The 6,000-nt window shown below is 51.9% G+C and overlaps 1 protein-coding gene across 3 annotated transcripts in view; it reads left to right on the forward strand.

The window, feature by feature from the left end:
• The window catches only part of RPGRIP1L (RPGRIP1 like), a 132,521-nt gene extending 129,828 nt beyond the window's left edge, over window positions 1-2,693 (forward strand). For 2 of the 3 annotated variants that reach the window (XR_006385467.1, XR_006385472.1), the window contains one exon: window positions 1,202-1,401. The gene's annotated coding sequence lies outside the window, so the exon portion shown is untranslated. Of the gene's footprint in view, window positions 1-1,201; window positions 1,402-1,782 lie in introns of those variants that run through there. The other variant, XR_006385468.1, reaches the window with a different exon arrangement.
• The last annotated feature ends 3,307 nt before the right edge of the window (window positions 2,694-6,000 follow it).

Raw genomic sequence — 6,000 nt, forward strand, 5'->3', positions numbered from 1 at the left:
CTTCCTTTGCTGTTGTAACGAATTACTTCACAATTAGTGGCTTAGAACAACCCAAATTCATGGCCTCGTAGTCCTAGTCACAATTCCAGGTGGGTTTCACTGGTGCCTCTGCTCAGGGTCTCTCAAGGCCAAAATCAAGGTGTCAGCTGGCCTGGCTTCTTAATCTGCCTCCAAGCTCCTCCTCGTCGCTGGCAGAATTCAGTTCTGGGGGCTGAGGTCTTTGTGCTCCGTGCTGGCTGTTAGCTGGGGACCCTTCTCTGCAACTGAAGGCCATCTGCCTTTCTTGTCACATGCCAGGGGGACTGAATCGGGCTCAACAAGCCTCCTTTGTGGACGCTCCTGGTGCATGGGAGGCTACAGGCTGAGCACAGCCCATGCCCTGTCCTCGAGCAGCGAGAACAGAGAGGAAGGCCGCTGAAGAGGGACACCAGTCGGGGAGGCAGCTGCAAACTCAGATGAAAACACCTTGTGATTTCCCTCCTTGGACAAATCACTAATTAAAAGCACACACACCCCCATTCGCTTTCTCCCTTGTTACCCTGAAGTTTCTTGAGAGGGAGGGTGGGGCTTAGGAGACAGGCCCTGGGAGGAGGGCATGTCTGGTCACTGTGGCCTCATTAGAGCACAGGATCTTTGGACGTGGTCCCCAAAGCCAGCGGGCAGGTGGCGGTGAGGCAGGGCCAGAGCGGGTACCCGTGACCCAGCGGGCTACCGGAGCTCAGTCTCCCTGGAAACCACATACAGTGACTCCATGGGAGGGGAGGGGAGCTGGGGTACTGATCCCCCAGCTCTGTCCGTCTGAGGTAAGGACTGCCCGGAATCAGTTCTCCAGCACTCTGGCCTGGCCTGTGGGAGGGCAGAGCTACTGCGGAAACCCCAAGGCCAGAGACAGGCAGGTGCTGGCGGTCAGGCAACAGGGAAGGAGCAGGTACGGCCCAAGGGCCTTTGGCGGGGGGGTGGCCACAACCGCTTCTCAAGGACCAGAGGCATCTGTGCCCCATCTTCCTCAACTCTCCCTCTGCCTTCCCCGCCCTGGGCCTAAGGACCTGCCACCTCACCTCAGGGAAATGAGGATGTTCTCTAGACCCAGCACCTGCCTGAAGCTGTCATTTTTGTCAGAGACCTTCCCATCCCCCAACGGATAGGAAGTCACTCTGGCAGCTCATGGTCCCTGATATAACCCTTCCTTCTCTTGCTACAGGGAGCCTAGGAAGAGTGTCCCAAGGGAATGGGAAAGGCCCCTGTGTACCAGGAAACACAAGAAATCCTTCACATGATTCTTATATACAGACGTGCACCCAAGTGGCCAGAAGCCAGGATGAATACGGTATGTGCCCTTGTGAAGTCCTTCCCCAGGAGAGAGAGAGGAATTCCCATTGGAGGCAAGCATGGAAGACTGCAGGAAAGAGGGGGCATGTGAGTTGGGCCTGGAGGAGCATCAGGGCAGGCCCGGTGGGCCTCAGCTCCCTTGGCCTGCGCTAGGGTCCTCGGGCCTGGGAGGGGTGATCTGTACCCGGGCCATGCCAGACAAGTCGGGCGAGACAAGACAAAGAAGAATGAAGGGCGCACCCGGTCTGGGAGGCTTCTAAAGCCGATCATTTCAGGATCCTCCGAGGGCCAAGTGTAGGCCTCTCCGTGGGAACAGGAGGGGCGCCCTCCCCCAGCTCGCCGAGGCCACCCGACCCGAGCTTCACTGGGGCCAGGACACCAGGTGGGTCTGGCTGGGCTCCCCTGAGAGGGAGGGCTGAACGTCTGCGTGAATTCCTGCCTTTCTTGTCACAGGACAAGACCTGGGATGACAGCCCGGGATGCTCTGGAGCAGAATGTCAGAGAAGGAGGTGAGAGCCCGTGGAAATGGCCGGGACAGGGAGAGCGCAACCTACCCAGCCAGTATCTTGGCTTCTAGGAGCCCGGTCGGCTTCAGAGAAAATAAGAAAGTCTGAGTTTCCTGGTTGTTCACACTCAGAAACTAAAGCCAAAGAACTTCCCAACATCTGGCTTTGACCGCACGAAACCCCCACCGCGCCTGCTGGGGCCCCATTCAGTGATGTTATGGCTCCATCTACAGCCGGAGGAAGGAGCTGGTTGCTGGAGTCTTCTGTGAGCCACCGCCAGGCCTTTCTGAGTTTCACAGGCTCCTTGCAATTAATGCTAATAAGGCCCTCTCCCTCCCTAGCTGCGCGCTTTATTCAACGCGGCTTTGGAACTACGCTGGAAGTTATTTATTTCAGGCTGTGTCTACAACAGCAGCTGTTCAGAATATACTAGAAACGCTTTTAGCCAAAATTGGTTTGGAGTTTCTATTTTAAACCACTGTTTGTAATGAACAGGATTAAACGGGGTTTTTTTTTTTTCTCCTCCACTTATTTTTTTCTTTTTTAACAACAGAACAAATAAAAGCCCTTAAGAGAGCAAGATCGCATTCTCTTTCATTCATTGAATAAACATGTAATTAGCCACCTTCCCTGCATCGGCCTCTGTGATGGGCGCAGTGCCCCGTCAGGCCAAATACGTCCCATAACTGACTCATCAGAGAACGTCTGCTACTTCCTCTGGTTGTCTGGAACCCCCACATGGGTCAGAGAAAAAGGCAAGGAGAAAGTCCAGGGACAACAGCGGAGATGGAGCTTAAGAGGCCTCCGAAACCTCGCGAGCTCAATCCTTTGATTTGCACATGACAGAATGGAAGCTGGGCGTTGGTTCCATACGGTGAGATTTTTGTCCTTTTCCATTTTTTTCCTCAGAAGTGTAATTAGCTTTTTCCTGTTAAAAAAAAAGGGGGGGGGACCACAACAATTACCGTTTGTGCGGAAAACTTGGAAAACAAGACAAAAGGAATAGTAAATCTAAGGCGTTAACCATCCGCCAAGGATGACCAGTTGGTGGTTGACCAAGCTCAACATGGCCCAGAACGAACTTTGTCTTTCTGCCAGTGGTTCTCCAGTCTCTCCGACCCACAGGACCTGAACATTCTTCACGTCACTGCATATTCTTCTGCATAATTTTGAATGGCTTCAGAGAATCCTTTTATATAAATGTACCATCATTTAGCCCAGGCCAGAGTCCCCATATCTCACAACTGAAAGCTCCATACAGACGATATCCCTTCAATCGAACCGCTGGCTGGGGGAGTGCTTGGCCAAAGGGCACTTCCCATGGAGGCCTCCGACGCAATACATCAAATCGCCGTCCAGGGTTGATCTCCTAGAACTTGCGCCATATCACCACCAGCATCTAGGAGGAGGAGCGCCAAGTGTTGGCCACTTCAGAAGGCGGTAAGCGTGATGGCGATGGCGGTGTGAAGGGGACCTTGGCTGAGCCTCAAGGACCCAGAGGGAGGGAGCGAGAGCTGTTCAGAATGCGGGTTTTTTTTTTTTTTTGGTACATTCTCTACCTCGTAGGTGATTCAGACTGGAATGCCTCTGGAAGACTGGCGGCCAGACATGCTTGGAACTGCTAAGGATTTAGCCAACAGAGCATTACCACAAGCTGGGCAGATGAAGGGACAGAGAGTCATGCTAGCTCATCACCCATAACTCACCGCTGGCCAGGATTAAAGTCGCTGCTCGTTCATTTCTCCTTCTTCCACATCCTACCCACCATTCGTGTTCACAGGTGCTTCACCTCGCCCTGCATGGTTTGCAAGGTTGAGCTGGGCTCCTCTGGAGGCAATTACATTCATTAGGTCTTTGAAAAAAAAAAAAAAATCCTGGCGCCTCTCAAGTGTGAGGTGTGATCTACGGAATCAATACGTGGCTTAGGGAAGACGCGCAGATCATTTTCTGTGGATCTGAGACGTTCTTCCATATGCTTCCCCCTAGTTGTTGGGTTCATACGGGGAGGAAACAACTCGAAGGATAGTGAGAAGCAGAACTTACCCAGGGACTGCGCAGCTAAAGTCATTTGGGGTTAGTTTTGGAAAGAGAAGAGGTGGAAATAACCAGCTTCAGCTGAAAAGGAGAAACTAAATTATGTGTCTTTGATCTTAGGGGATACCTAATGGACTCTCTCCCCTTAGTCACAAAAAAAGGAAAAGAAAGTAGCAGAGAACCCCAGAATGTTAGGGCCTGATGTTACCTCTGCGTGAAAGGGGATACAGTGACAAGGGTCGCCCAACCAAGGTTTGGTGGGTGGCTTTGGGGTGGGGGGTGGGGATGGGCTGGAGCCCTGCCATCCGTGTAGCAGAATAGGTGTTTAGTCCTTAGGGAGCAAGAAGACCCCCCCCCCCAAAGGGGAGATGGCAAGGGGAGTTAGGAGCAGGAGAAAGTAGACCTTGCTCTTTTCTGTCTGATTCACACTTCTCTTAGGAGAACGAGATTCATGGTTCCACCCCAGGTGCCTGGCCCGCGCGGCTGCACAGAGCAGGGCCGCGTGGGCGGATGCCCGGGGCCTCTCTGTTTTTATGGAATATTCTCATCACCTTGGCATCCTGGCAGTTTCCCTTTGCTGCACATGCGTCATGCTGAGAGTGTGGGTGAGGCTCAGGCTCTGGGTCATGCGGAGATGGTGTTGTCCTAGCTACCCCGGAGTGTGGGCCAGCATCTCATGGTACCCCAGGAGTACCCCAGGGGACCACCGGCCAGGCACCCTCCCTCCACCCTCACACTGAGGGCATGCCCCTGTTGGATGGAACTGCCCCCAGGCTTCAATTCATCTGTTTGGGCTCCCACCAGGAAAGCTCGAGGCAGCAAGGATCTCCTTATTACTGATAGACCGGAGGCAGAAGTAATGGATATGCCACACAGCTCAGAGTGGGACCCTTGAGCATGCCAGACGAAACGGCCAAGATCTAATTACACCGACAGAAATAACTTACATGGTCGCCTACCTTCTGCCTGTCCATCTCCAAACCGGATGGCCTTTCGCTTCAAGCAACAATGCAAGTATTTTGAGGTTGACATTTCAATAGGTCCAAGGTCCTGAATGCAACTGAGCAACTCCCCATACTTTTTCTGGGCCACGATTTTCCCAGCCCCAGAAGAGGGTCCATTTTACATTCCAATCTCTAAACGTCTCCCCAGCCTCTGGCTCTTCTTCATTCTAACAAAACAAACAGACAAAATCTCCCGCCATTGAGCCAGGCAAAGAAAGAGCTTTTAAAGATAAAACGGGAAGGTTTTAACTCTGTGTTACACAACTGAGTGTTCCGCTTGTTGGTATCCAATGAGACCTTGGAGCAGTACAGAACTTTCCAACTTACCATGGAGTGATGTGCTGATAAACCCATCCCAAAGGGGCCCTGGGTGGCTCAGTCAGTTAAGCATCTGCCTTCATTCAGCACAGGTCATGATCCCAGGGTCTTGGGATCAAGCCCCAAATCGGGCTCCCTGCACAGCGGGAAGCCTGCTTCTCCTTCTCCCACTCCCCCTGCTTATGTTCCCTCTCTTGCTGTCTCTCTCTGTGTCAAATACATAAAATCATAAAAACAAAACAAAACAAAAAAACATTCTAAGATGAAGATGTCTGTAATACACCTCACCTACACAACGTCGTCGCTCAGCCTAGCCTACCTTGGAAACGCTCAGAATACCTACCCTAGCCTACAGTTGGCCAAAATCATCTCCCACGGAGCCCATTTTATAATAACGGGTTGGAAATCTCATGTGAGTTACTGAAGGTCGCCCTGCAAGTGACAATCAGAATGGATGCAGGTGTATTGGTCGGTTATTGACCCTCATGATGGTGGGGCTGCCCAGCCTTGCAAGAGAGGATCCTAACCACATATCGCTAGCCTGGGGGAAAGACCCAAATTCAAAATTCCAAGTACAGTTTCTGCTGAATGCATACCACTTTTGCAAAATCTAAGAGTCCAAAAAATCATAAGTCTATCCATCATAAGCCGGGGAACATCTTGTCTAAGCATTGATGCCATTCACTTGCCAATGTAATTGTCAACTTCAAAATCATTCAAGTAATTGTGAACCATCCACATTTTTTTCCTCTGGCAAAGCATCCCAGGCCATTCAGCCCGGTGGTGTGGACAGCATGCCTCTGTCAGAT

The sequence above is a fragment of the Neovison vison genome, chromosome 7 (genome assembly GCF_020171115.1).
Source record: "Neovison vison isolate M4711 chromosome 7, ASM_NN_V1, whole genome shotgun sequence".
In the NCBI taxonomy this organism is placed as follows: Eukaryota; Metazoa; Chordata; class Mammalia; order Carnivora; family Mustelidae; genus Neogale; species Neogale vison.